This window comes from Giraffa tippelskirchi, chromosome 8, assembly GCF_054371585.1.
Source record: "Giraffa tippelskirchi isolate mGirTip1 chromosome 8, T2T-mGirTip1v1.2.pri, whole genome shotgun sequence".
Lineage (NCBI taxonomy): Eukaryota > Metazoa > Chordata > Mammalia > Artiodactyla > Giraffidae > Giraffa > Giraffa tippelskirchi.
This window is the reverse complement of record NC_137282.1, coordinates 117,082,393-117,110,322: the sequence shown is the minus strand read 5'-3', so window position 1 is coordinate 117,110,322 and position 27,930 is coordinate 117,082,393. Positions and strand designations below refer to the sequence as shown.

At 46.1% G+C, this 27,930-nt stretch overlaps 1 protein-coding gene and 1 long non-coding RNA gene across 5 annotated transcripts in view; one reads left to right on the top strand and one right to left on the bottom strand.

Annotated features, from left to right (window-relative positions):
* SLIT3 (slit guidance ligand 3) overlaps positions 1-27,930 on the bottom strand; it is a 703,024-nt gene that overhangs the window by 370,993 nt on the left and 304,101 nt on the right. The window lies entirely within an intron of this gene.
* Positions 458-27,849, top strand: LOC145517670 (uncharacterized). Its single transcript, XR_014062253.1, has 3 exons — positions 458-586; positions 16,790-16,865; positions 27,502-27,849. It is a non-coding gene; the product is annotated as an uncharacterized LOC145517670 (long non-coding RNA).

The window sequence follows — 27,930 nt, the reverse complement described above, 5'->3', positions numbered from 1 at the left end:
CTGTGAAGAATCTAGACTCTCAAACCAGACTAGGATGCATCCTGGCCATTGCCTTACTTCCTGGATGACCTTGGGCTTGCTTCTTACCCTCTCTGAGTCTCACTCTCTGCATCCAGAAAATGGGAAGAGTACTATGATGTGTTGTATAGCACGTTAAGAGGGTAGACCAAACAATGCATGTCAGCTGCTAAACCCAGGGTCTAGCACTCAGCAAGCACCAAAAGTGGGAAGTGGGAACCACGAACAGGGGGCTTCCAAGGGCACTGCCTATCTTTCTTGTCACACTGGTATAGTTTGTGTTTAACCGAAGTTTTGCCCGGTGCACAGGGGAACTAAGGAGAGGGAAAAATGTGTTCACACTCCTGGAGTCAAAAGTTGTCCTATCCTTCTGTGATGTCATAATCAGAGCTGCAGCCCACAATCTGAACTCTGACAACCCCCACCGCCAGTCACCACCACCCACACGCTTTTCATCACCCTCTCGCACATAACCCCTGGGGCCTCTGCCCCCATCCCACCATTTCATGAGCCCGTCCAACTCAGGGTCCTTGTTCAGCATCATAAGGGCAGCCAGTATCTGCAAGAGGTAAGCACACCGGGGCCCCCAGGAACTGAGACAGGAAACCCCTTCCTGGAGAAGCTGAAATTGAGCAAGATGGGATACAGGCAGGCGCATCTCTTTGGTTTCGTGATTAAAACTGAAACTCGATCCTCCTGCTCAGGGAGACCTGGCCACAGGCGTCATCTTTCAAAGCACTACCTGGACGCTTATTAAGGGCCCACTTACCTCCAGGATTGGGTTACTTCACTTTCAGCAGCTGCTTGACCTCTCCCCACCACCGGTGCCAAGGTGAAGACTCACATGAAATTAAGCCTGAGCTACACAGGTAGCCCTCGGCAGCCAGGGCTAGAGGTAGCTCCTTGGTAGACAAATAATCTTTGAGGAAGGTTGGCTCCTGCTTATTTAGGTCTCTGCCCAAAGGTCCTTCCAAAGCTCCAGATAGAGTCACATACCTCTTATCGTCACATACCTCTTATCTCTTCTGCACATTTTCCTTTCCTATGTTCTCACGCCACTTACCTCAGAGCATCTTATTTTTTGATTTACTTGTTTGCCTTTGCTTGCTCCCCTTATACCGTCAGCTCCAACAGAAAAGAAACTCTGCTTGCCTTATTCGTGCTATAAGCCCAGCGTGTGTTGGTTTTTGCATTGAGTAGATAAAGGAAAAGAGTAAAAGATTTATCACATGCCACACAAAGGATTTCCCTGTTGGTCCAGTGGTTAAGAATCTCCCTGCCAATGTGGGAAACATGGGTTCTATCCCTGTTTGGGGAAGAACTCACATGCTGTGAAGTCATTAAGCCTGTGTATCACAACAACCAAAACCACTGCTATGAGATGCCCACGTGCTGCAAGTAGCCCCGCTCATCGCAGCGAGAGAAAAGCCCGTGCATAGCAGCAAAGACCCAGCGCAGCCAAAAATAAATTTAAAAAATGAAAAAAAAATTTTTATGTCATACAAAAACCAAGAGGCCTGCCTGTAATGGGGCTTGGAGTACAGAGAATGTTCTGTGAAGGAAAGAAGAACAGACACATTCTTTCCCTCTTGATGTCCCCAAGCTTTATGACACACTCATGCACCAGCCACATTCTTTATAACATCATACACAAGGGCCGAGCAATTCAAGATCATTTGATCTTAAATATCGCCTGCCGCTATTCATTATACTTAGTTACTCACTTGCTATATCTAGTAAAATTTCTGAACCAAAATGGATGATAGTGTGGATACCTAAGTACATGGAGTGGAAAGTCAATACAAATTTGATGTGAGCCAAGAAACCTAAGTGTGGGTGGAGGAGAGAGGATGGTCAGATGGAGGAGAGGAAGAAGAACAGCAACAGTCAGGGCTGCCCTTTGGCTGAAGCCTAAGGCAAATAAATGAAATAGGACAGGCCGAGACTCCAGTCTAGCTTGCTTCCCTCTCGTAGACATGCCTCCTGGTCTTTGCTTCTCTGAGCTGGGAAACAGTGATCTCCATACACAGTGATCTCCATACACAGTGATCTCCATACACAGGGATGCAGAGAAAGAAGAGAAGCTGGGCAGAGATGAGGCAGCCATGTCTGCAGGTGGATTAAGAAGCAACCTCAGAAGGCTTCGGTGGCTGCAGGCTCCAGAGCAAAACTGCCAGGAAGGCCAAAAGCAATGTGTGTGATGAGTGCTGCACAGCCATCAGAAATAAATTGCAAAACCCGTAAATGAACAAAAACAAAGCAACGCCCTCGACAGGTTGTTATATTTGACCGAGTGTGAACTTTCTCTGTGTTATGAAAGAAGAAAGCGGGAGCAGCTCTGCCCATCTCCGCCGCCACCTCCTGGTCTGCCCAGCCCACGGGGCTGTGTTTATGCCCAGGACAGAGCCTCCTCCCAGGGCAGGCTCCGCGTGTGTCTCTGGTGACCCTGAATCAGCTGAAGGGCTCCTGCAGGTGTGTGCTCGATACTCTGTAGGCCTCTGTGAAGGAACGCTGAATGTCTTCGTTCTAGAAGCCAGTTAGCAGTGGGGTTCCAAAAGCTAGAGTTTGGTAGTACGCATGCATGCCCTATGCATAGACAGGCACAAGCAAAATTACCCCCCCGCTAGCTGTCCAAAAATGGTACATAATCTCTAGCTGTGTAACTTTGTTACAAAAACCTCTCTGGAACTTCCTAATGTTTTTGGCGAAATTAAGACACTGAATAGATCTAAGAATCTTCCAGTTTAAAAATTTTACACTTCTAGATAACCAACAAGGACCTACTGTATAGTACAGGGAACTCTGCTCAGCATTCTGTAATAACCTAAATAGGAAAAGAACTTGAAAAAGAACAGAAACATGTATCTGTATAACTGAATCATTCTGCTTTCCACCTGAAACTAACATGGCATTGTTAATCAACCATATTCCAATACAAAAATTTTAAAAAAATTCTACACTTATGTAATAAATATTACTCGATGCTTTTTTCTTTCTCTCTCCCTTGCTTTTCTGTCCCTCCTTCTGCTTTTCTTCTTTCTTCCATCTTGGCCAAGTCCCTTTCATCTGCCTCACAAGGGCCAGTGACCCCCAAACAGCCAGCAAATCAGCAGTTGTATTCAGAAGGTTTGGAGTAGCTGATATTCCAAGATTATGATTTAACTATTGAGTTCTGAGGCTCTAAAACAAAATCCCCAAGTCTCCTGTTGAGCATTAATAAGAAAAAACCAGCCAGTCAGCAAGCAAAGGTCTCCTAATTGAGTCCTGCACACAATAAATACAGCTACCGCAACCAAGGAGCTTGGTCTAATACAGAAACGGGTGCACACAGAAACGCAGTATTTCTGCTGCAGAAATCGAGATGGTAGTGGTCATGTATGGATGTGAGAGCTGGACCATAAAGAAAGCTGAACACTGAAGAACTGATGCTTTTGAGCTGTGGTGTTGGTGAAGACTCTTGAGAGTCCCTTGGACTGCAAGGAGATCAAACCAGTCAATCCTAAAGGAAATCAGTCCTGAATATTCATTAGAAGGACTGATGCTGAAGCTCTAATACTTTGGCCACCTGATGCGAAGAGCCAACTCATTAGAAAAGACCCTGATGCTGGGAAAGATTGAAGGCAGGAGGAGAAGGGGACCACAGAGGATGAGATGGTTGGATGGCATCACCGACTCAATGGACATGAGTTTGAGTAAGTTCCAGGAGATGGTGAAGGACAGGGAAGCCTGGCGTGCTGCAGTCCATGCAGTGACAAAGAGCTGGACACGACTGAGCTACTGAGCATACAAGATATCATACTGATTATAGGAGGAGTGAATTTTATGCATCCAGAAGGCTTTCCAAGGAGAAGGTACAGTAATGTGGGAGTTTGTGGTGGTGGTATAGTCACTAAGTTGTGTCCGACTATTATAGCCCCATGGACTATAGCTCACCAGGCTCCTCTGTCCATGGATTTCCCAGGCAAGAACACTGGAGTGGGTTGCCATTTCATTCTCCAGGGGATCTTCCTGATCCAGGGATTGAAGCCAGGTCTCACTGGGTTCTGCACATCAGGGAGACTCTTTACCAACTGAGCCAACAGGGAAGTCCAATGTGGAAGTTTAGCAAACCACAATTATTATTATTCTTCATTAAGTGCATCTATTTCTATATATTGAAAAATTACTTCACTCAGGATGAGCCCATCCATTTAAATATATATATAATACACGTGGTTATCATTTACTGAGCACTGCCTGCTATGAACTGTGCTAATAAGCTCCTCATACACATCTCATTCAACCCACATAAAATAGGAGATGGATGTCAGCACAGTGTTAAGAGCATGTTAATAGTCAGATTCTATCTTTCTCTGTGCCTCAATTTTTTCATCTGTGAAAGGAGACAAATAATAGTATACACCTCAAAGAGTTGGTGATTTTTCAGTTAAAAGTCTCATAAAGCACCTACCGCAATGTTAGGAATGTAGTAAATGTTCCATAAACAGTATTTATTGATAATCCTGGTGTCTCAGATGGTAGAGAATCTGCCTGTAATGCAGGAGACCCCGGTTTGATCCCTGGATTGAGAAGATCCCCTGGGGAAGGGCATGGCAACCCACTGTAGTAGTCTTGCCTGGAGAATCCCATGGACAGAGGAGCCTGGTGGGCTACAGTCCATGGGGTCACAAAGAGTCAGACACAATGAGCCACTAACACTTAGCATCCTCTTCCCAAATATAACTTGAGAGCATAAGTGACATGTCTGAGGTTGAACTAGCTCTGAGTATGTCACCACACTCTGTTGTCTCTTGGGATGTCAACTGCCAAACTCAGGTTTGCTTGATGGAAACTGCTTCAGCGTTCCAGCAAACTTGGCATGCTCTGTGTCATCTGTCCTGCAATCTACCTTTAAACATCACTGTTATCACACATACCTTGGGAAGGTTGTGCATCCTTGTGGCATACATAGTCAGACCTTCATAAGAGTTAGAGATACCTATGGTCTCTAAGGTGGATCAGGCTTTTTCCTGCAGCACCTGTGATTCCTCCTCACCCAGCCCGAACTATTCTGAACTATTCTGGAAAATTCTCTTTTGCTCTCTCCTAACGATCCAGGCAGTGGGAGTCCCCACATCAGGCACTGGAAGTCCCCAACACAGAAAAGTCAGGAGAGCCAAGATCAGTGGCATGGAGTCAGGATGGAAAGGCAGAGAGCTGGGAATGTTGGAAGCTCTTGCCCAAGGAAGCTTTTAAGGAAAGCAAAACAGCCAGCTTAACAGGTTGGGGGCGTACGTAACACTCACACCAGCCCTCGTTTGCAGCAGGGCTGGAAAGGACTGGCCAAATCACACACCTTCTGCAGCAAGCTCCTCCAAGTCAGCTGCATGCTTCCCAAGAGACTGCTGAGCAACGGCGCCAAATTCCTGCAGAAGCGGTTGACCTTAAAGGTGTCCGCTGCAGCGGGAACTCTAGGAAGGGCGGCATGTCAGCATGGATAATCGAACCTATGAGGAAGTCCTAAAGGAATTTCGTCTATAACAAAAAGGAAAGAAAAGAAAAGCCTGAGGAATGGCTTAGTGACTTCAGGCAGCTCCAAAGTTTTATTTTGGTTTCCTTGCTCCTGTGAGGGGAAGCCAGAGGAAGCAATCCGGAGCCACTGAGGATCAAAGGAAAGGGAAAACGGACTTAAGTCGGAGGAAAATTCGAGTTGAGCAAAACAAAGGTTTTTTGAATGTAAGGCTGATGAGATGGCTAGATTTCACTGCTAAGTGAGGTTACGGTTCTACCCATAAATCTTCCAATCCCTCCCCTTCAAAAAGAAACAATCCCGACTCCCCTGAATCCTGTATGTTCCCTAATTATACCACTTGTCCCAGCTGTACCTGCATCATTTATACCAACTAGCAGATCACCTGGAAAGCTTATGTAAATGCAAGTTCTCAGACCTCACCTCAGTCTCCTGAGTCAGAAGGGGATGCCCCATGACCCACAAGCTCTCAAGGTGATTGCTACGTTCAATGTTGTTGTTGAGAGTCCCCTACTTGCATCAGAGGCATCGGCCACTGCCAGGTGCCCTTGACCTTCAATTTTCTGAATGTATATATCTCACCAAACTCATCAGAGGGTTGCTGGAAAGAGCACTGAAATAAAACTTGCCTTCTCTGGGCTAATGGGTTGCTCTTTTGCTAGAACAGCACCTTGAGCCCAAGCTGCTGACAAGAAGCACAGGCTCTGGCCGCCGTGTCTGCAGACAGACAGCTGAACGGGGGCTGCCGGGCTTTACCTATGAGGGATCAGAAGAAATTTTCAAGGCAAATCGCAATTCCTAGATGTCAGATATGAGTATAGGACTGTCATCCTCTCCGAGAGAAAGAAATCTTAGAGCCATTTATCTTTTTCCACTCTTATCTCTGAGTTGAGTGGCGAGCTGCCGAAACACGTATTGATTTGCTCTTCACTCTTGAATGCTTTGCAGTCCTCTCGCTAAGGAAACCAGAAACATCCCCACCCATTCTGACGATTAGGCGATAGGCTAATTCTAGGGGAGAGCAGGGAGTGGAAGGCAGCTTTCTTTTCCCTTCTATCTCCACTTTGGAAGATGAACATGGGGGCTGGCATATGGGACTCCCTTCTCCGGGCACTCCCAAGGTGACTTTCTACAGGCGCGTTTTCCCCCTCTCTCTCTGGGGTGCCCGGTACCATGCAATTTTGACACTTTGCCATGCTTGCCTCTTCCAGGTTTCTCTGCCTCTGCACACTCTGAGCTGCTGGGTGACAGGGGTCGGGGAGGGAGCTGGTGGCCAGAGACAATGGGTGCGCCCTGCTCTGGGCTGCGCTGTGCGGAGGGGGAGAGATGGCAGGGCATCAGGAACCAGCAACATCCAGCTGCATCACTTCACTCCCCACAGCCACAAATCTCCCTCACCAGCACGGACACCGTCCTCTGTCAGACCTGGGGGCTGCCGTTTTTGAGAGGAGGGAAGCAAGTGATGGGAAGCCAGAAGAAGCCAGACTGCCTGCCAGGCATGCTGTGCTTGACGGCGTGACTCTCAGCTCCTTGTTCCTCATCCAGTTTTGGGTCATGCCAAGCATTGCTGTTGTTCAGTCACCAAGTCACGTCCAACTCTTTTGTGACCCCAGGGACTGCAGCCCACCAGGCTCCTCTGTCCGTGGTATTTGCCAGGCAAGAATACTGGAGTAGGTTGCCATTTGCTCCTCCAGGGGATCTTCCTGACCCAGAGATCGAACCCACATCTCCTGAATGGGCAGGGGGATTTTATACCACTGAGTCACCAGTAAAGTCCCATGCCAAACATAATTCGTCACTAAAAAGAGTCCCAAGTTAACACATATAAAAAAAAAAAGACCTATCAGATCACCCCCATCATCGTGCATTCTGACAGCTTTCTTGACGGAAAAAGAAAACTCGGGTTTAGCGAGATGAGTGGGTTTGTGCCTAGTATTGTACTGTATTTTCTATGTACTCTGTAGGCTCATAGCTGGTTATCTCCACAAGAGTCAGAAGAACAAGTGGTTTAGTGGTATTCAGCAAACTGTGATCACCAACCTTTTGCTTAAAACCAGCTGGGGAAGCATGTTGAAAATGCAGATTCCATGGATCCACCCCAAAGATACTAAGGGTGGGATACTGATATGCACATTTTTAAGAAACTTTATCGTCATAGCTCTCACTCCTCTTTGTCAAAGCATAGCTGAGCAAGTTTCTCTTTTACCAAAAGATTAAATAAGTCATCCAACTCCTTTTCTATCTTTTTAGTCCATCTTCTTTTGGTATCTCCAGGACTCTGAGAAAACATACATACTTTTTTCCCATTCTTTGCAGATGGCTTAAAATGTTCCATTTTGTGTTTTGCTTGGGAACAAGCGTTTTCCCTGGTCCAGAACAGGGGTTGGTGGCCCACTGTTCGCTTTTGCAATGAAGTTTTGCTGGAACACAGTCATGCTATTTTGTTTACGTAGTGTTTATGGCTACTCGTATGCTGCAATGGCAGAGGTGAATATCTGCAACAGAGACAAAATGGCCTGTAAAGGCTCAAATATTTACTTTCATAAAAAACAGTTTGCCAAACGCTGGTCCACGAGAGTGGCAGCTGTCCAACAAGCTCACTTCCATCTTCCTGGGGACATAGCTAGACTACATTTCCCAGCCTCCTTTGCAGTTAGGCATGGTCATGTGACTGAGTTCTAGTAAGGCGGTGTGAGAGGAAACTCTGAGTCTGGCCTGGCCTTCAAAAAGCTCCCAGAATTGATCCTCCAGGCTGCAGATAAGCCTAACAACCTGCTAAAGGTGGCAGAGCCTCAGGATGGAGTTTGGGTCTTTTCCTCAAGACTTGGAGGCCAGCCACTGGCTCATTAGGAAAAGCCACTTTGAATTGTACATGAGAGAGAAATGAACCTCAGTTTGAGTCATTACACATTATAGTACATTTATTTGTTGCAACAGCCCAATTTAACTTTAACTCAGAGGCCCCTTCATTAGGCTTCCAGCTGGAGAGAGTTAAACAGTGAGGTGTTTTCCGTATCCAGAATGCCCTTAGTGTCTCCAGAAGCATGGATGGGAAGTAAGGACTGCTTCTGTGTACAAGAGAAAGAGAAGGGTGGATAGAGAGGCAGAGAAGGGAGCAGTTATGGAAATCAGTTTTGTCCTAAGTGTCTGCTCCCATCCAACACCACCAGCATAATGAGCTGGTCCTCCCCACTGACGACAGGTAGACACCCTACCGTAGACAGTGATGGAGGAGACATGCCCCTCTTTCTAGGAAATAATTATTTCCAGGGCAGTTGGAACAGTCTGGCTTTAAGGTCAGAATCCTATAGAAAGTTATAGGAAGAAGAGTTTCAAGTAAGGTGTGGCTTATTCAAAACGGCTCTCAGATCTTTCCGGCAAAAATGAGTTGTGTAGCTTCAGGCAAGTTCTTTCCAAGCTGTGGCTTCCTCATTTAGATGTCTATATCTTCCAATGTCAGAATCTGGGACTGCCCTGGGGGTCCAGTGACTGAGACTCTATGCTCCCAAATCAGGAGGCCAGTTTCCAACCCTGCTCAGGGAACTACATCCCACATGCTGCAACTAAGATCTGCTGTAGCCGAATAAATAAAATAAAATAAAAAGAATGTCCGAACTAGACTGGATTTTAGATAGGACCAGCTAGGTGGAAGCGACTTAGCAGCAGCAGTAGCAGCAGCAGCAGCTAGGTGGTTTCCAAGGCAAGTCCCAAGAACCCCTGTTAGCCTTCAGAGGGGCCTCCGTATCTTCAACAATGTTGAAGGGATGCACAGTGGGTAGATTCTGAACTGCCCACTGATTCAACTAGCACAACACAACTTTTTATTTATTGATAATGGGGTAGTGTTTTGAAGTGAGAACTGATGTATTCCACACTGTACCCTCTAAGATGTGAATAACTCCTACGAAGGTTGACAGTACATATTCCACCCCTGCCTTAGGCATGAATGATCCCAGCACAAGATAGAGAAGAAAGACATGAATTCTTGGCTGATAAATTAGCAAAATCTAGACCTGTGCTGTCCAACAGAGTAACTGCTAGCCGTAGGTGGCTACTTGAATATAAGTCAGTTAAATTAAATATTCAAGGACTTCCCTAGTGGCTCGGTGGTTAAGAATCCACCTTGTGATGCACAGGACTGAGGTTTGATCCCTGGTCTGGGAAGACGGCGCATGACACGGGGCAACTAAGCTCATGCACCACAACGACTGAGCGCACGCACCCTAGAGCCCGTGCTCTGCGCCAAGAGAAGCCACCACAACAGGAGAGGAGCCCCTGCTCACGGCAGCTAGAGAGAGCACCCGCATGCAGCAACACAGACTCAGTGCACCCAAGATAAACAAAGAAAATCTTAAAAAAATAAATATTCAGTTCACTGGATACATCAGTCACATGGAGCTGTGGTTACCACAGCGAATATTTCCACCGTAACAGAAAGTTTTGTTGAACAGCGCCGATCTAAACCCTGTGTGTACTCACAGTATCCTTGATTACTCAGAATTAGTAACCACCCTTTTCCAAAGGTTTCTCCAGCTGGGGAATATAGTGAAAGTATGGGGAAGGGAGTCAAGACACAGATGGGCACCTGGGGAGAGACCCTTTCTTGACATCTCTCTGCTAAGTACCAGGACTACAAGTGGGCGCCAGGAAGGGGGACAGGAGGTGAGGTCTGAGCAGACATCTGCCCTTCCATCAGGGAGACCCGGGGTGGGCGGGGCGCGAGGCAAGGCCTCTCAGAACTCCCTTGGCTCAAAGGTTATGTATGTATGACAGGTAACCTACATGGTATGTTACATTGTTGGTGGTGTTTAATCACTAAGCTGTGTCTGACTCTTTGCGACCCCATGGACTGTAGCCTGCCAGGCTTCTCTGTCCATGGGATTTCCCAGGCAAGAATACTGGAGTGGGCTGTAATGTCCTTCTCCAGGGAATTGAACCTGGGCATCCTGCATTGCAGGTGGATTCTTTACTGCTGAGCATACAGGGAAGCCCCAATATGATACACAGAATATTTGAAATGATAAAATTCTAGAAATAAAGAACAGATTAGTAGTTGAGGTTAGAGAAGAGATGGGTGTGGAGGAATGACTTTCAAAGGGCAACAAGAGGGATTCTTGTGATGGAAGTGTTCTGTATCTTGACTGTATCAATGTCAATATTCTGGCTGAGATGCTGTATGGTAGTGTTGCAAGAGGTTACCATTCTACAAGGAGGGTAAAAGGTGAATGAGATCTCTCTGTATTACCTCTTACAACTGCATAAGAATCTACATTTATCTCAAAATAAAAGGTTTTATTTTCAGATGTTTTAAAAGAATTTCCTAGGCTCTATTCTGTGTAGGAGCACTAGATGAGTAATGGATTCATGGCAGCATAAGCAGCCTTACCTGAAAGACAGTCTTTGGGAGTTTCCCAGAGTCTCTGAAGAACAGGGATGTAGAATAACTTCTTGTGTCCTGGAGAATTACAGGGAAGACGCAAGTTGCGTGGGAAAGCATTGTCTGGTTGAATGCAAGGTGGAGGGACTTCAGTAGAAACAAACTAGATGCCCATCACTTCCTCCCTGGTGCTGGGCACCATTTGAACACCCTGGAACTTGGATGCAGCCCTGGGCAATGGGGCGGGGGGACCCAGAGCACCTGAGATTTAATTTTTGTGGAAAGTAGGAAGCAATCATGAGTGAGAAACTGTCATATATACTGATGTTTGCAGACTGAGTTTATATCTACTATGCCCCAGAAAACAATGAGAGGTTGAGAAATTAGTTAAGTCAGTGATCTATTTCTTGTACCTGAAAGCATCCTATTGGATACAGTGGGGTTTGAGGTAACAGGCAGACGCAGAAAGTGGTTTCAGGCCCCTCACTGTTTTAGATGAAACGGTGGGTGTGTGGAGGTGACAGAATTCTCCAGTTTGGGTCTTGACACCCCTTCTCAGGGGAGGGAGAGTCACGATCCAAGTAAACAACAGAGGGTATGCTCTAAGCTTAAACACAGAAAGACACTTTGACAACATACATTCCAGCTTAAAGTCCTGCCATATTCCGCAAGAAAATGAGCAAACAGTGAACAGGCAGTGTCACCTTCTCAGTGAAAGCTCTGTATCAGCTACACTTCAAGTGCAGATACCATCGTAGATACCAAGTGTAGAACACCATTCTATAACGGTGTTCTCTGCATGTAAGAAGATGCCTACGGAAACGGAAGCTCTAACTTCTCTTATCCAAGCATGCTCTCCTTCTGAGTATTCATGAATAATTTCTTTAAAGAAATGTATTTATGTGGTTATGGCACATGGAATCTTTAGTTGCAGCATGTGGGATCAAGCTCCCTGAGCAGAGACTGATCCTGGGCACCCTGCATTGAGAGCAAGGAATCTTGGCTGCTGGACCACCAAGAAGTCCCCTGAATAATTTCTTCATTAAGTTATTTATTGCCACATTTCTACCACGCTGGATGCCCATCTTTTAGTGAGGAGTTGCATGAATGTCCAGATGCAGAGAACTATGCACCATGCAAACAAGCCGAAGGAGGCCTCAAGAGGGGCGGGTGAGATGCTCCTGTGAGGCTCTTGGGCTGGTGCCCCAACAGTGAGCACCCTCACATGGATATGCCTGAGGTGGCGCTGACTCCACCACTGTGAAACGTGGTTTGTTCTTCATTTAAAAATAATGACTTTTGTTCTTTTAGGAGCATATTTAAAAAATAGGGCTCATGGAATTTTCACTTAAAGAAGATTATAAGACTAAAGATTCTCAAAGGCCCTTATCATCTGCTTTACAGACAGTTCTAGACCTCTGAGCTGCAGGCGGTTAGCACTGAGAAAAGGCTCAGATAAACCTCCCCCAAAGGCTTCTATGAATCTAGTCTAAGCTCATCCGGAGATTATCAGTTCCTCTTGCTCTCTCTCTCTCCCCACTCCCTTCTCACTTCTTTCCTGTTTTTACCCCAGTCCTCTGTTCTCCCTGCTTTCCCTGCCTCCCTGCTCTCACTGTTGTTGCTGTTCAGTTGCTAAGTCATGTCTGACTCTTTTCAACTCCATGGACTGCTACACACCAAGCATCCTGGTCCTTCACTATCTCCCAGAGTTTGCTCAAACTCCTGTCTACTGAGTCAGTAAGGCTGTCTAACCATCTCATCTTCTGCTGCCCCCTTCTCCTTTTGCTTTCAATCTTTGCCAGCAACAGGGTCTTTTCCAGTGAGTCGGCTCTTCACATCATGTGGCCAAAGTATTGGAGCTTCAGTTTCATCATCAGTCCTTTCATTGAATATTTAGGGTTGATTTCCTTTAGGATTGACTGGTTTGATCTCCTTGAAGTCCAAGGGACTCTCAAGAGTCTTCTCCAAGACCATTATTGCCTATAATCCTCATCTGCCCTTCTTCTCTGCCCTAAACCCTTAGGCTCCCCCATCACACTGAAGGCCTTGCCTGCATGATGCATGCAGAGCTAATAATGTTTGGGTGGGTGTTCAAGTATGTGAAATGATGGCTCAGAAGTTGGGGTTTCTTCCTGTGCTTTACCCATCTCTCCAGATAGATGGGAGCAGGTCTCACAGGGCAGGTGCATATTCAGTGAGGGGTGAAGGACTCAATCCAAGGAAGAGGAAAGAACGGTTTTCTTTCCCCATGGAAACATTTATATCCTGAAGTTGGAGAATTTGATTCTGCCAGCAGTCACAGCCCAAACTGTGGACCTCATGCATAGTATTTTATTTATCCTCAATCCCCAACTTTGAAGTAGGCTCAGTAATTCTCTTTTTACAAATAACAAAAAGGAGGACCAGAAAGGAGAAGCATATGAGCAGTCACCTGGCTAGTAAGCTCTAAGCTAGGAGCTGGGTGTGAATGTGTCAGCGGGAGATGCCGCATGGCCAGTGTGCCTGGAGGAGGTGGAGGAGCATTTGAATGGGATGTGATGAGAACTTGCATTTCTTGAGCATTGTCTGTGTGCCTTGTCTGGTGTCAGCAGGGCTGAGATTCAGTTGAAATTTGAGCTGGAGTGCTTTTCTGATTACTGAAATTCAAGAGTTGAGAGTGCTTTTCTGATTAACTGCACCGCCCCCAACATGAGCAGACACACATGCTCTAACATCAAGAGGCAAACTTCTACCGGGGACCGAAAGCCATCAGTCCAAAACCCCTCCCTGGGGAGGTGGATGTACTTTTCCTGCAGGAAGTTGCCCAATGGTGTGAGAGTCATCAGGTTGGGAAGGCCGCGATCCTGCTCCAGGTCCTGTTGCTGCTTCTGTTTGCAGAGCAACAGCACAGACTTGGGCGAACATAAGAGTTATCAGATTTGGACGGGGAGGCGAGCAGCAGTGTTTGTTGGAGGGATCGGAGTGTGACGCAAACAGCCTGGGCCCCGTGCCTTGCCCAAGCTGTCACATGTACCACATCCTCCAGGAGCAAACCGCTAACAGGCCAGAATCAACCAGCCCCTGCTCATCTTTCAAGAGGGCAGAGTAATGGGGGAAAAGAGACAGCATGGAGACAAAAAAAGACATCAAGCCCCAGGCTTCAGCCTCCAGCAACTCCTAAGCATCCTCAGCCCCGGCCACAGGATTAGAGGACAACACTGGGACTCCTGATGCCTCCAGACTCTGCCAAATCTCACCGAAGTAGAAGACAATTTGTGAAATTTTAATTACTTCTCATCAGGATACTGTTCATTATTGAGGCTGGCACTTTTTCTTTTTTTAAAGTACAGGTGTGAAGGGAAGTGTGAGTCAGAGCAAAGTGTTGAAAGTTTCAGAATGCAAGCCAGTCTTGGGACTTCCCAGGTGGTCTAGTGGCTAAGAATCAGCTTTCCAATGCAGGGGATGTGGGTTCGATCCCGGGTCAGGGAACTAAGGGAGCGTGCCACAACTAGAAAAGCCTGTGCGCTGCAGCAAAAGATCCCGCAGGCAGCAAAGAAGACCTGACCCAGCCAAATCAATTTTCTAACAAATGCAATGCATTGTCTTCTGCTGGATCAAGATCAGAGAAGGAGGTTTGGATACAGTTCTGGAGTCAGGTGGAGAGTTAACAGAGGGGATTTAAAAAAATTTCCTTGAAGAAATATCATATGACATCCCTTACAAGTGGAATCTAAAAAGAAATGGTACAAAAAAACTTACAAAACAGAGACTCACGGACTTAGAAAATGAACTTATGGTTGCTGGGGCGAAGGGATATTTAAGGAGTTTGGGAAAGTCACGTACACACTGCTGTATGCAAAATGGAAGACCAACAAGGACCTCCCATATAACACAGGGTACTCGATTCAATGTCATGCGGCAGCTTGGATCGGGGGTCGGGGGGAGCTGTTGGAGAGAATGAACACATGCATATGTGTGGCTGAGTCCTGTCACTGTTCACCTGAAGCCATCACAACATTGTTAATTGGCTACGTGCCCAGTGGCTTGTCGTGTCCGACTTTTTGTGACCCCGTGGACTGGAGCCCGCCAGACTCCTCTGTCAGTGGGGATTCTCCAGGCAAGAACACTGGAGTGGGTTACCACGCCCTCCTCCAGGAGATCTTCTTGACCCAGGAATCGAATCAGGGCAGGGGGGTCTTCTGCATTGCAGGCAGATTCTTTCTCCAGTTGAGCTACCAGGGAAGCCCTAATTGGCTATACCCCAATATAAAATGAAAATTTTAAAGTTTGAAAAAAAAATTTTCCTTGAATCTACCTAGAATCTCAAATGATCACTCAAGGAAGAAAAAGGAGTGAATTCAGAAATGGTTCCAGCCTAGTAATGGAAGCAGCAACTTGGACCCCTGAGTTCCTGGCTCATTATGGAAGGCCCTCCAACATCTCTGTCCTGGGGTGGGTTTTGTAGATTTGATGGGCTAGAGACCAAACCAAGTGGTCAAAACAGGAAGCAGAGAGACTCAAAACCACGTCCTTGGCACAGACAGTACATTCTTCTCTCTTCTCTTGTGTTTTTTGGTCTTTCTTTTCTCATAAGTTCCTTTTGCGGGAGGGATTGTGGGGAATCCAGGAGACTCATCCCATATTGGGTAGAGACCAGGCATATAGGAAACCTGGATCTACGTCTTTGTGGTAAAGAATCCAAGAAGTGGTGAGATCAACTCTCTTCTTCATAGTGAGGGAAGCGCACAGCTCTTGAGGCCTCCCAGAGTCATGGGATGCAAATAATTCAACAAATGGTTTAATAGGAATGCTGTCAGAAATAGAATTTCCAATGCCATCACTATGGTGATAGCTCATCAAAAAAAAAAAAAAAATCTAAATCTAAAAGCTGCCTTCATTTGGCTGCTTTAATAAGAAATAGGGCTCCTGGGGCCTGCACTTGGTATTAATTCAGTATCTCCCCTTACTTCTCCCAGCTCCACCTTCACACCTGCCTGGTTACCAGCACAGCTCCTGCCACCTGTGATTCCCAGGATGGACTTGAGCCCATTTCCTTCAAGGGGAGTGGCTCATGCCCTGAATCCCCGTATCCCCAGCCTGCCTCCTCTCCCTGTGCTCCTGCTAGCATCCATTAGCCTTTGACTCTGGGTTTATTGTCCAAAGTAGCTTCACAGACAGGACACTGACAGAAATGGCTCCAAGACCCGTGCTGTGGTGACTCCAGGCAGAGAGTGCTCACGGGGGAGGAGTCTAGAGTATCCTGATGGCCTGACCCAGGAGTGGGCACTCTGATGGCCTGACCCAGGAGTGGGCATTCTGATGGCCTGACCCAGGAAGGGGCACTCTGATGGCCTGACCCAGGAAGGGGCATTCCTGATGGCCTGACCCAGGAAGGGGCACTCTGATGGCCTGACCCAGGAAGGGGCTCTCCTGATGGCCTGAGCCAGGAGTGGGCACTCTGATGGCCTGACCCAGGAAGGGGCACTCTGATGGCCTGACCCAGGAAGGGGCACTCCTGATGGCCTGAGCCAGGAGTGGGCACTCTGATGGCCTGAGCCAGGAGTGGGCACTCTGATGGCCTGACCCAGGAAGGGGCGCACTGATGGCCTGAGCCAGGAGTGGGCACTCTGATGGCCTGACCCAGGAAGGGGCACTCTGATGGCCTGAGCCAGGAGTGGGCACTCTGATGGCCTGACCCAGGAATGGGCACTCTGATGGCCTGAGCCAGGAATGGGCACTCTGATGGCCTGAGCCAGGAGTGGGCAGTCTGATGGCCTGACCCAGGAGTGGGCACTCGTGATTTCCTTCTGTTCTAAGGGGAATGAGCAGCCTAATTTTCATCTTAAAAACTGAATTGTCTCAGAGGCACCCTGAAACAGACAATATGTATGCTCTGCCATTTCTAGGAGAACTGTAATCCAAACAAGTGTGAAGTTTTCTAGAAGCAAGGCCAAGAGGACTGAAAGATAGAAGCACCAAGTTGTAAGTGCATGGATGTTTGCTGCATCTTTGTAGAGACAAGCAAGTATCAGGAGCTACCTGAGTCCACTTCTGTGGATGAGTGAATCCTGACACAACCACACAATAGAACACTGTGCAAGGCTATGATATACACACTGCCAATGATCTATGGCTACTGGTGTGGGAAAATGACAATGACATACTGTTAGCAAAACATCAGGTTCCAAATAAGTGTCATTCTATTTAAAGTATAATTTATGTGTATATGTACACAAGAAGAGGGCTATGCATAACAAAATGTTAATGGCTGTTAATCTCTGGTTCTTTCTTTTTAAAATCTTTATCTAATTTTACTGCCTATACCAATGTTTTAGGCAGTGAACTTGTATTAATGTTATAATCAGAAGAAACCCCACAGAATCCTCAAGCTCTTTTTAGATCAGCTTTTCCAGAATAAAGGGCAGGGAGCAGGTCTCTGTTGTACCAGGCACTGTGGTGGGAGGCAAAATTAAAGGACCATGGGGTCCTTGCCTTTAAGAGGCTTGAAGTCTAAATGAGGGGGAAATGTGCAATAACTACTAAGGCACAAATCTTCAGGAGATGAGCTTGGATCACACTCACGAAGATGGTGATGCTGGATCATATTCAGGAAGGAGACAGACATAGTTTGGTGGTGAGAAGGAAGAGGCCACTGAAGTCCATATCTGAGTGGGTGTGACACGTATCAAGTTGCTGACCTGCCTTGAGGTCCAGTTGCCCCACGTGAAAGTGGAGTTCATACCAGAGAGGCGCCATTTGCAGCCACATGGATGGACCTAGAGAGTGTCATACCGAGTGAAGTCAGTCAGACAGAGAAGGAGAAATATCATATGCCATCCCTTATATGTGAAATCCAAAAAGAAATGACACAAATGAACTTACAAAGCAGAAAGAGACTCACAGACTTAGAGAACAAATTTGTGGTTGCTAGGGGAAAGAATATTAGGCAAGGATAGTTAGGGAGTTTGGGATGGACATGTACATCTGCTACATTTAAAATGGATAACCAACAAGGTCAATGTCATGTGGTAGCCTGGATAGGAGGGAAGTTTGGGGGAGCATGGATATACGTGTATGTATGGCTGAGTCCCTTGCTGTTCACCTGAAACTATCAGAACACTGTTAACTGGCTATATTCCGGTACAAAGGAAAATTTTTTTTTAATTTTTTAAAGAAAGTAGAAGAGGCTTTATGTTAGAGGGCGACTGTGAGGCTTAGATGAGGCAAAGACATGAGGTACCCGCAGGAGGGACATTCAGGAAATGCCGACTACCACTAGGACTTGACTATCATTTTCACCAAGGGCTCCATGGGAAAGTGAGTGTGGGAGCAGCTTTGGGTAGAAGAAATGCCACCCTTTTGTATAGCATCTCTTGGATGGGCCCAGGCATCTGCCTTCCAAAAAAACATCCTTCCTTTAGCTTAAGTGTTTAAATAAGTTTTTCAATTAAATGGTACTCATTTTCCCAGGAACGAGGGAAGTCTGGCCCACACTTCCCAGCAGGATGCAGTTTTTCTTGCAGTGCTTAATCTGCTGGTCCCTTAATCTGTTGATGAAGTCAATCAATGGTGTCCTCCCCTCCTAAGCAAATGATTTGCGCCACTACAATCAAAAGGCACCCTTAATCTGATTGCTTCTCACTCAGCTCTCCCCTACGACCCACATGTCATTTCATTCCTCCTTTCCCCTCCTGAAAGTAATCAGCCTGGTCCAATTTGCTTGTATAAACAAGAGGCCGAGGCAGGGGACGTCAGTTGGCCACGGTGGTTCTGCTTTTTATACATCCCTCTGCCTTGCTTCCTGAGACCTTTCAATAGAGGCAGACTTGGAGGAGAGTTATATTAAACAGTTTGACTCCAAACCTAAACAGCCCCTGAAGCATTAGTGGTTCAAAGATCTCCTGGTGCATTTATGAAAAGCCATTGATCTGGGAAAGGTGTTAGCGGCCTTGAAATGCACTAAGAAAACTCCTTTGCTGGCAGGAGGCAGAGTGGTTTTCATTAAGAAACTGCCCTTTATCTCGTCACATTACTGACCTGGCCAGGCCAAGATGGGCTACTTCTCCTTGCCTTGAACGGAGGCTGCCTCTGGTTAGAAACGCCGATAAGAAAGTGTTCATTTTTCAGACAGACACAAAGGACAGAAGTGGCTTGCTCTCCTGAGCCTGGACCCCAAACCGCCTTTAAATTCTAAGTTTGGGAACCACCTCTGATGCCTAAAAGCCTTGAAAATACCACGGGTCATTTCCCCAACATTTGGTTCTTAGGAAAAAATACTGTAGAATCCTGGAACTTCAGAGCTCATGGAACTTGAAATATCACCTAGAATAGGATCCATTCCTAACTTGGGGTCATATATGCCAGAGGACCATTTGTCAGCTTTAGGACATTGTCCTGTCCTTGAGTGCACTCTCAGTTCCGTCTGAGTAGCCCGCCAGGCTCCTCTGTCCATGGAATCCTCTAGGCAAGAATACTGGAGTGGGTTGCCATATCCTTCTCCAGGGTTCCCAACCCAGTGATTGAACCCTCATCTCTTGCATCTCCTGTATTGGCAGGTGGGTTCTTTCCCAGCTGAGCCACCAGGGAGGTCCAGTGTAGGGGCCCTCAAATCCCCTCGCTATGACTTATGACTGGGGTGACCCAGGATGAATTCCATCCTGTCTCTGCCATGACTCCCTCCTCTAGAAATTGGACACTATAATCTCATAGGGTGTTGCAAAGATTAAATACAGTAATACATGTAAGTGCTCTCTTTGCACAGAGCCTGGCACATAGTTAGCGCCCTATAAATGCCAGCTATGATTATTACTTGTTCTTTCTACATTATCATTATTTAGGCAAACTACAGTTTGTAAACAGCATTTTCCGTGTGCACGAGGGCATTTCCCTGGCAAGAGGTCCACACATTTCACTTTCATTCTTTTCCCTAAAGAGGAAGAACCACTAATCTTGCTAGACTAATCCCTCCTTTTATTGCACGAGTAAAATCCTGCCTCGGGGTTTAAAGTGATTTTCCCACGGTCATGTGGTCAGCCAGATGCAAGGCCAGAGCTAAAGCCCTAGAACTGTGGGCTCCCTGTCCAGTGCTTGGCGAAGGTCTGGAAACATTGGCAAAGTAGTCCAGGTCTTCCTCTGCCTTGCATGGATGTAATCTGTAGATAAACGTGGAACAGGATTGGAACACATACCGGGGGCCTCGAGGCAGAGGGGGCATGGTCAGTGGTCTCGAAGTGTGATGTCTGTGGAGTTGCCAACAAACACACTAGTGTTCGCCAGAAGCAGTGTGAGCGCAGAGCAGACAAAGGCGGGCGGCAGCCGCCAGGGAGGGCCTGCCCCAGCGCCTGAGTCCTCTTCCTGTTTCCCGTGCAACAGCCAAGCGCACATCCATCCATCCATACGCTTGATAAAATCCAATACATGCCTATTTGATGTCGGAAACGAATAATTTTTCATTTCTGAGTAATTGTATCTGCACTCCCAAGGAGACCCAGCCCCAGCACTTTGAGATGCACATTCTCTTTTCTTTGACCAGATTAAAACAGGGATCCCCAACTCCCAGGCCACAGACCGGTGCTGGTTCATGGCCTGTTAGGAATCAGGGGGCACAGCCGTGTGGGGGCGAGCAAGTGAAGCTCCATCTGTATTGACAGCTTCTCCCCATCACTCACATTACCAGCTGAGGTCCACCTCCTGTCCCATCAGCGGCAGCATCTGATTCTCTTAGGAGCGTGAACCCTATTATGAACTGCGCATGCGAGGGACCTGGGTTGCAAGCTCCTTAGGAGAATCTAATACCTGATGATCTGAGGTGGAGCTGAGGTGATGCTAGTGCTGGGGAGCAGCTACAAATACAGATTATCATTAGCACAATAAATGTAACAGGCTTGAATCATCCTAAAACCATCCCCTGCCACTCAGTGTAAAAACTGTCTTCCACGAAACTGGTCCCTAGTACTAAAAAGGCTGGGGACCACTGCTTTAAAATACTTTGATATTTCCCTAGTTCTGTGACATTCAGAGCGTGTCTCAGAAGCCCCACCATCAGTGTTACTGGGAAACTTGCCAGAAATGCAAGCTTGGGGGACCTCCTTAGACCCAGTGAATCAGAGACTCAGGGTTGGGCCCAGTGACGTGTTTGCACAGGGTCTCCAGGTGATTCTTAAGCACATCCAACTTTGAGAACTGCTAATTTTAGTCGCTGGTATGATAGAGAAACCTAGCAAGGAAAGAGGGCTTGCAAAAGCCTTCAGAAATCTGAGTCCCTGGAATACTTTTCCCTTGGTATGAAATAAATTGGAACTAGCTTAGTAACCTAGTTTCTCTTGTGTTTTGCAAACAAGAGATCTTGGAGGGAAGTGGAAAATAAATTTCAAGGCCTTTCATCTCAGTTACAATGACATGTTCATTTTAGCATTGCGTGGGGAGGGAGGGAGGAGAGAAGGGACACCGCTTAGGCTTTTGGAGGAAAATACACAATTCCAATGGAATCCACTGTAATTTAGGGGCAATTAGCGTCTGCACGTTCTCCATCCATGAGCCTCCATTAATCCGGTTAATCTTTATCTTCTAATCAAAAACAAACATCTTTGAGTGTACTTGGGATCCTTTTAACACTTTCTGCACACCTGGATGGTGTCCTCAGCCTTCTAATCCAGAGCTTTTTGAAGGCACTTCAGCTGTTGGAAAGGAGGGAACAACCTCTTTTGTGGCGGGGTCCTGCCAGCCCCTCGGAAGTAAGCCTGTCCCAGGAGGCACCTTTGCCTGAAGCACACATGCTCTGGCTAAACCTGCCCTGTTCCTGCCATTATTCAAGTCAGTCTTGCTGTTTCGGGCGGCCCTCCCCGGGAACTCCTTGACTGCCCCTTGGCTAAATTAGGCAAGTGCTTGGATCATACACATGCCTTCACGAAGGCATTTGGCTGTTTCCAAAGGCCTTACCCTGTGGCCGTTTCATTGGCTCCTGCACACCACCATAATGTCATTCCCATTCCCCACTTCCCCACCCACGCCCACTCCCTACTGAGGTTTCCAAGGGTTACATGACCCATCAAACTCCCACAGTTAGTAACTGGATGACAAGGTAGGTTCAAACCCAGGTCTCCTGATCTGCAGACGAAGATCTTCCTGCTATAGAACACTGTGTCTTTCTGACCACCCACCTAAATCCATAAAGCTAATGAACAATACAGTCGTTCTTTCACTCTGTTTATGTCTTTGGAATGTCTTTGTATCTATGAAAATCAGGGCATCTTCCTTCATTTAAAAGCCCTTAAGGAGAAGAAGATGTCATATATGTGTAACTGGGGCTCAAATAATAATGTAAAACGCTTCTACCTATTCAAAATGTTTGCATTAATCTTATCCTGTCTACAAAATAGCCCAATGAATTAAGTAGGATGAGTAATATTACATCTATTTTTTTAAATTTATTTATGTATCTATTTTTTTTACTTTACAATATTGTATCGGTTTTGCCATACATTGACATGAATCCACCACAGGTGTACATGTGCTCCCCTTCCAGAACCCCCTTCCCACCTCCCTCCCCATCCCATCCCTCTGAGTCATCCCAGTGCACCAGCCCCAAGCACCCTGTATCATGCATCGAAACTGGACTGGCGATTCGTTTCACATATGATAATTTACATGCATCAATGCCATTCTCCCAAATCATCCCACCCTCGCCCTCTCCCATAGAGTCCAAAATAGTGTTCTATACATCTGTGTCTCTTTTGCTGTCTCGTCTACAGGGTTATCTTTACCGATTTACTAAATTCCATATATATGCGTTAGTATACTGTATTGATATTACACCAATTTTAATGGTAAGAAAAATGAAGTTTGGTCAATAAAAGCAACTTATTGACTCAGAAGTAGAAACTAGAATCGTTGGGAAGAGAATGCCCATTTTCAATTTCTGGGGCTGTATTTATCTACTAGATGTGTGGTTTTGAATTTGTGTTCCTGAGAGCCCTAGGGTTCCTATCTGCTGCCTCAGGAACTTCTGGGGAAGTCACAGAGAGGCAGGGCTTTGAGCATTGTGCAAAGTAAAAACCGTGAAAGTGTTAGTTATTCAATTGTGTCTGACTCTTTGCGACCCAGTGGACTGTAGCCCGCCAGGCTCCTCTGTCCATGGGATTCTCTGGGCAAGAATATGGGAGTTAGTAGCTATTCCCTTCTCCAGGGGATCTTCCCAACTCAGGGATTGAACCCAGGTATCCTGTGTTGCTGGCATATTCTTTACCACCTGAGCCACCAGGAAACTCCCATTGGGCATTGTACTTGGGGGTTAACTTAGAATATTCCTTCCCTTAAAAAGCAGCTGGGGGTAACACTGAAGCTAGGTTTTCAGCAGGGTGGAGAGGGAGGACATTGCTGTCGCATGGAACAGAGTTGTCTAGACAATACGAAGTGACAAGTGTGCTGGCTTGTTTGGGGACTCGCAAAGAGATGAGGCTGGCTGACCCCATGGGCAGGACCAGAGAGGGGAGACCGGGTCAACATGAGGTTATTATAAGGTGGTTTTCCTTTATATGTGACCTAACCAGCCCAATTTCTGATTATGTAACACATAATGCTCTTGAGTTCAGTGCAAATTATTAGAAAGGAAATTCACCATCATAGTGTCAAGGGTGCCCTGGAGGGACTTTATAATTTAAGGTGGAAGAGAGAGCAGACAGCAGGAACTATAGAAGAGCAATAGTGGTGAAAAAAGTAAGAGTTCTACCCTGGGTGGAGACGACAAGGTTCCAGCTCTGCACCGCCAAGACTTAGCTGTGGAACGTGGGACCGGCCATTTAACTGCATCACCCCTGCCCGAGGCCTCATTTTTTCCATCTGTGACAAGGGACTAAAATCCAACCTCAGCACATTATTAGGAAGCCAATTAATAATATAAGTGCAAGTGCTCTGTAAACAGCAAAGCATTATTCAAACACAGGATGTCATTACCATTAACCATGTCAATATATACAAGTAATTATAATTACAGTTCTGAGTAAATATGGAATAACATTTTTATCCTGGATTGTGCCCTGAAAGTAAATTACTAGAAATTAAGAACTTTGTGTTCTTAGATTAGATATGTGTCACTGTATTTCATTAATCTACTTTATTTTTTCAAATGTTGAAATTTGTACAATTACTGAGTAAAATAATTTTATTCTTTCGAAGTATCAAATTGACTCAGAATTATAATTATAATCACATTTGTTTCATACATTTCCCATACTTTAGTCATTTATGTATCTAAGTCACATTTTTTACCATCAGTGTGTAAATATTAAGTTGATATTTTATTGAATGTGACTTGATACACATTCCTCTCTGTTTTTAAAAGAAATTTTAGCCTAAAGAATATTACCTATGAAATCACAGGGTAGATAATGCTAGTTATACTTTTTCCTAATTTGCACTAAAAGAGTTGCAGGATGGGACTTCCCTGGGCGTCTAGTGGTTAAGACTCAGCAATTCCAATGCAGGGGCGCAGGTTCGATCCCTGCTTGGGGAACTAAGATCCAACATGTCGTGTGGTGTGGCCAAAAAGTGAAAATTAAAAAAAAAAAAAGTTGTCAAACTGTTAACATACCAATAATCTAAACTAATAGGATCTCACTAACACCCTCCCTGCTCCCCCCTCCCCCCGTAAATGTTATACTTGGGAAACATTAGCTTATACCATTCATATTTCAGGAACTTTTTTCAATGTCAAAATTAACGAGGCCTTCCACTAGCCTTCCACTAGCCTTCCACTACTGTTCTTAACATTAACATCACCTGGAGAGCTTTAAAAATTCTTGATATCCAGCTGGGCTGCAGATCAATTAAATCAACATCTCCAGGCATGGGATTTAAGCCTTGGTATTGTTCAAAGGTCCCCAGGATGATTGTTATATGAACCCAGGTTGAGAACCATTGACCCAGCTGCTTGGATACTTTCCAGGACTGCCTAGGACTCCTAAGATTGGACAGACACTGAGGACAGACAGGGAGAACCTGGCAATAGTGGAATCAATCTCATTAACGAGGGGAAAGCCATCCGGATAAATAATAATAGCAGTAGTGTAGTTATTAACAATACAGAGGCAACATTAATTGAGGCCTGAAGCTCCAATACTTTGACTACCTGATGTGAAAAAGCAGGCTCATTGGAAAAGACCCTGATGCTGGGAAAGACTGAAGGCAAAAAGAGAAGGCGGCAGCAGAAGATGAGATGGTTATATAGCATCAACGACTCAATGGACATGAATTTGAGCAAACTCCGGGAGATCGTGGAGGACAGAGGAGCCTGGTGTGCTGCGGTCCACGGGGTCACAAAGAGTCAGACATAACTTAAGGACTGAACAACAAAAAACCTATGTCAGTTACTCTTCTAAGTACTTTATAAGAATTACTTCTTTTAATCCTCACAGCAACACTGCAAAGGCAGCGCCATAATGATCTACTTCCAAGATGAGGCATCCAAGGTCCAGAGATGCGTAGTAACTTGTCTAAGATCACACAGTAGGTATGTGGTAGAGCTGGAATGGAAGGTTCCTTGGAGGCACGCCTCAATTTCCCATCCTTTTTTGGTTTCCTATTAAAACACGTAACTTAGTGCCTGGAATCCTACTATATAAACTCCAGGATCTCCTTTCTCTGTGCCATTTTATTAGACTTCTTTTCCCCTAATTTTACAGAAGAGCACAATTTATTGATGTGAAAATAAAGAACTGTAGAGACTGCATTATTTCTCGGGTCATATAACCCCAACTACACGTGTAGTCTTGTGAAAGTCCCCTAACTTCTCTTGGACATGGCTTTCCTCATGTGAGTTGCAGAAATAAACACTTCTGCCTTGTAGCCATTAATGCTGGAAGAAGATGAGGCATGCCAAGTATTGGATCCCCACCGCTCCTTGCCCCGGAGGAGAAAGCTCCTCCGAGGAGTCAGAGGTGGGCTTCCAGCAGCCCCAGAAGTCACTTTCCTCCTTTGTAGGATCCAGTTACACCCAACAGCCTTAGGTCTAAATGAACTAGACTATATTAGCACACCCACAGGATCTTTGAGTCTAGCTTGGTTTTTAAAGTCCAGCCACAGGCAGGTGAGACGAGCCTGCTGTTTTCTGAAAGAGAGATGAAGACCCCTCCCTTCCATAAGCAGCAGAGTTCACTTCACAGATGAAAAAGCGACGTGAAATCGGATGTTTCTCAGGCTCAAAACAAAGAAGCGAAGTCTACTTAACCTCTCCCTCCATAAAGGACATCGAAACACACACCATTTAATTTCCAAGTTTGGCAACGTTCTTTTTAAGGCAAATGTTAAGTGGGGATTAGAGACACGCTGGGCTATGTAACTCTATCCTCAGCCCTTTCATTGTTAATAGCATTTTTTTTTTGGTGGCATTTGTGTAGAGATGTGGGAAAAACCAAAGTCTTATGTAAATGAGAATTGACACACACTGATATACCAAGCGCCAGACCTGAGGTCTTAATTACACAAGAGTCTAGATGTCAAAATGAATGTGGCTTATTGACATGCAGAGATTTCACTCAGTATTGAGTTGGGCGACCTTCATCCAGCAGCAGAGAGGAAAATGTGGTTTCTCATTACTCAGGGCCACGTTCACAAATGGTGAAGGGCTGAGGTCATGCCTAGGTGCTTTTCTGGGTGGAATATACCCTTACACCCCGACAGCCACACCTGCTTGTGGTGGTACAAGCAAAGCAAGGAAGTCTCAGTTGTTTGCAGCTGTGCTGTAAGATGCTGTTAATTGGCCAAGGGTTCCTAATAGCCAAAATGTCTAATGACATCTCCTCCGTTCCACTCGCCCTCTTAGCTTGCCTCCCCCTTTAATATCATCCATGGCATCTGAACAGGGCCATGGACATGATTTCATTTCAACAACAAATGCTCCTGTGAGATGCATAAGAGCATCAGTAGGCTTCCCCAGTGGCTCAGCGGTAAATAATCTGCCTGTAATGGACGAGATGGAGGAGATGTGGATTTGATCCCTGGGTCGGGAAGATCCTGCAGGGAAGGAAATGGTAATCCACTCCAGTATTCTTGCCTGGGGAATCCCATGGATAGAGGAGCCGGGCGGGTTACAGTCCATGACATCACAAAGAGTTGGACACGACTGAGCATGCACACAGTCACGTTTTAGGAATATGAAACTTGCAAAGTCAATAAGTGATGAGCATTTATGTTGCTGAAAATGAGGTTGCCTGGGGGGCGCAGCTCACTCACAGAAGTTGTTCCCGGTGAATAAGAATGTAGTGAGGTTTATACCTCCTGGCCACGGCTCTTTGCACGAGCTGACATTATGGCCATCATCCTAGGGGGTACCGGCTGTGTTTGTAGGAGAGACCACCACATTCAGGCTTGGGCATAACCAAACAGTTCTCAGTGGTTAGTGTCTTGGCCTTGAAATAGAAAAATAATACACTCTTTACCTCCACCCATGCTAATTAAAGTGTCAGGATGGAGCCCCAGCATTGACGTGACACATGACATGATGTCCCGTGTAATCCGATGTGTTTTCTGTGCACATCAAAGCCCCATCAGGGATAATGGAGTGGGATAGTCAGTGCGTTTGCGCTGCAGGCTGACACATAACTCTGTCTGGCTTCATTCACAGGCCCTCGCTCACCGGGAAATTAACCCATCAAGCCGCCGGGTGAGAAGGGACACAGCAAACCCTGACAGGAGGCCCGGGATGCAGAGGAAGTCACAACAGATCCGCCTGCTCAGGGAAGAAGAGTTTTCAGACCGCTGCTTCACCGTGACCTCATCCTCCTGTGGACTCTGGGGGCAAGCGTTATCCCAGTCACTGATATGGCACTGGGTCATCTATGACTGCCTTATGACACTGTTTTTCACTATTGTGTTTGCACTCTTGTTAAACAACTTGGTGTGATTGTCTCTGCTTACTCCAAATAAACCTGAGCACCTGGAAGGCAAAAAGGAGCTCAATACATGTCTCTCCTAGCAAGTTTCTCCAATGCTTCTGTGAAGGGAACGATTTGTTTTGTTTTGGTTTGGTTTTTGCAATCTATCACACACCCAG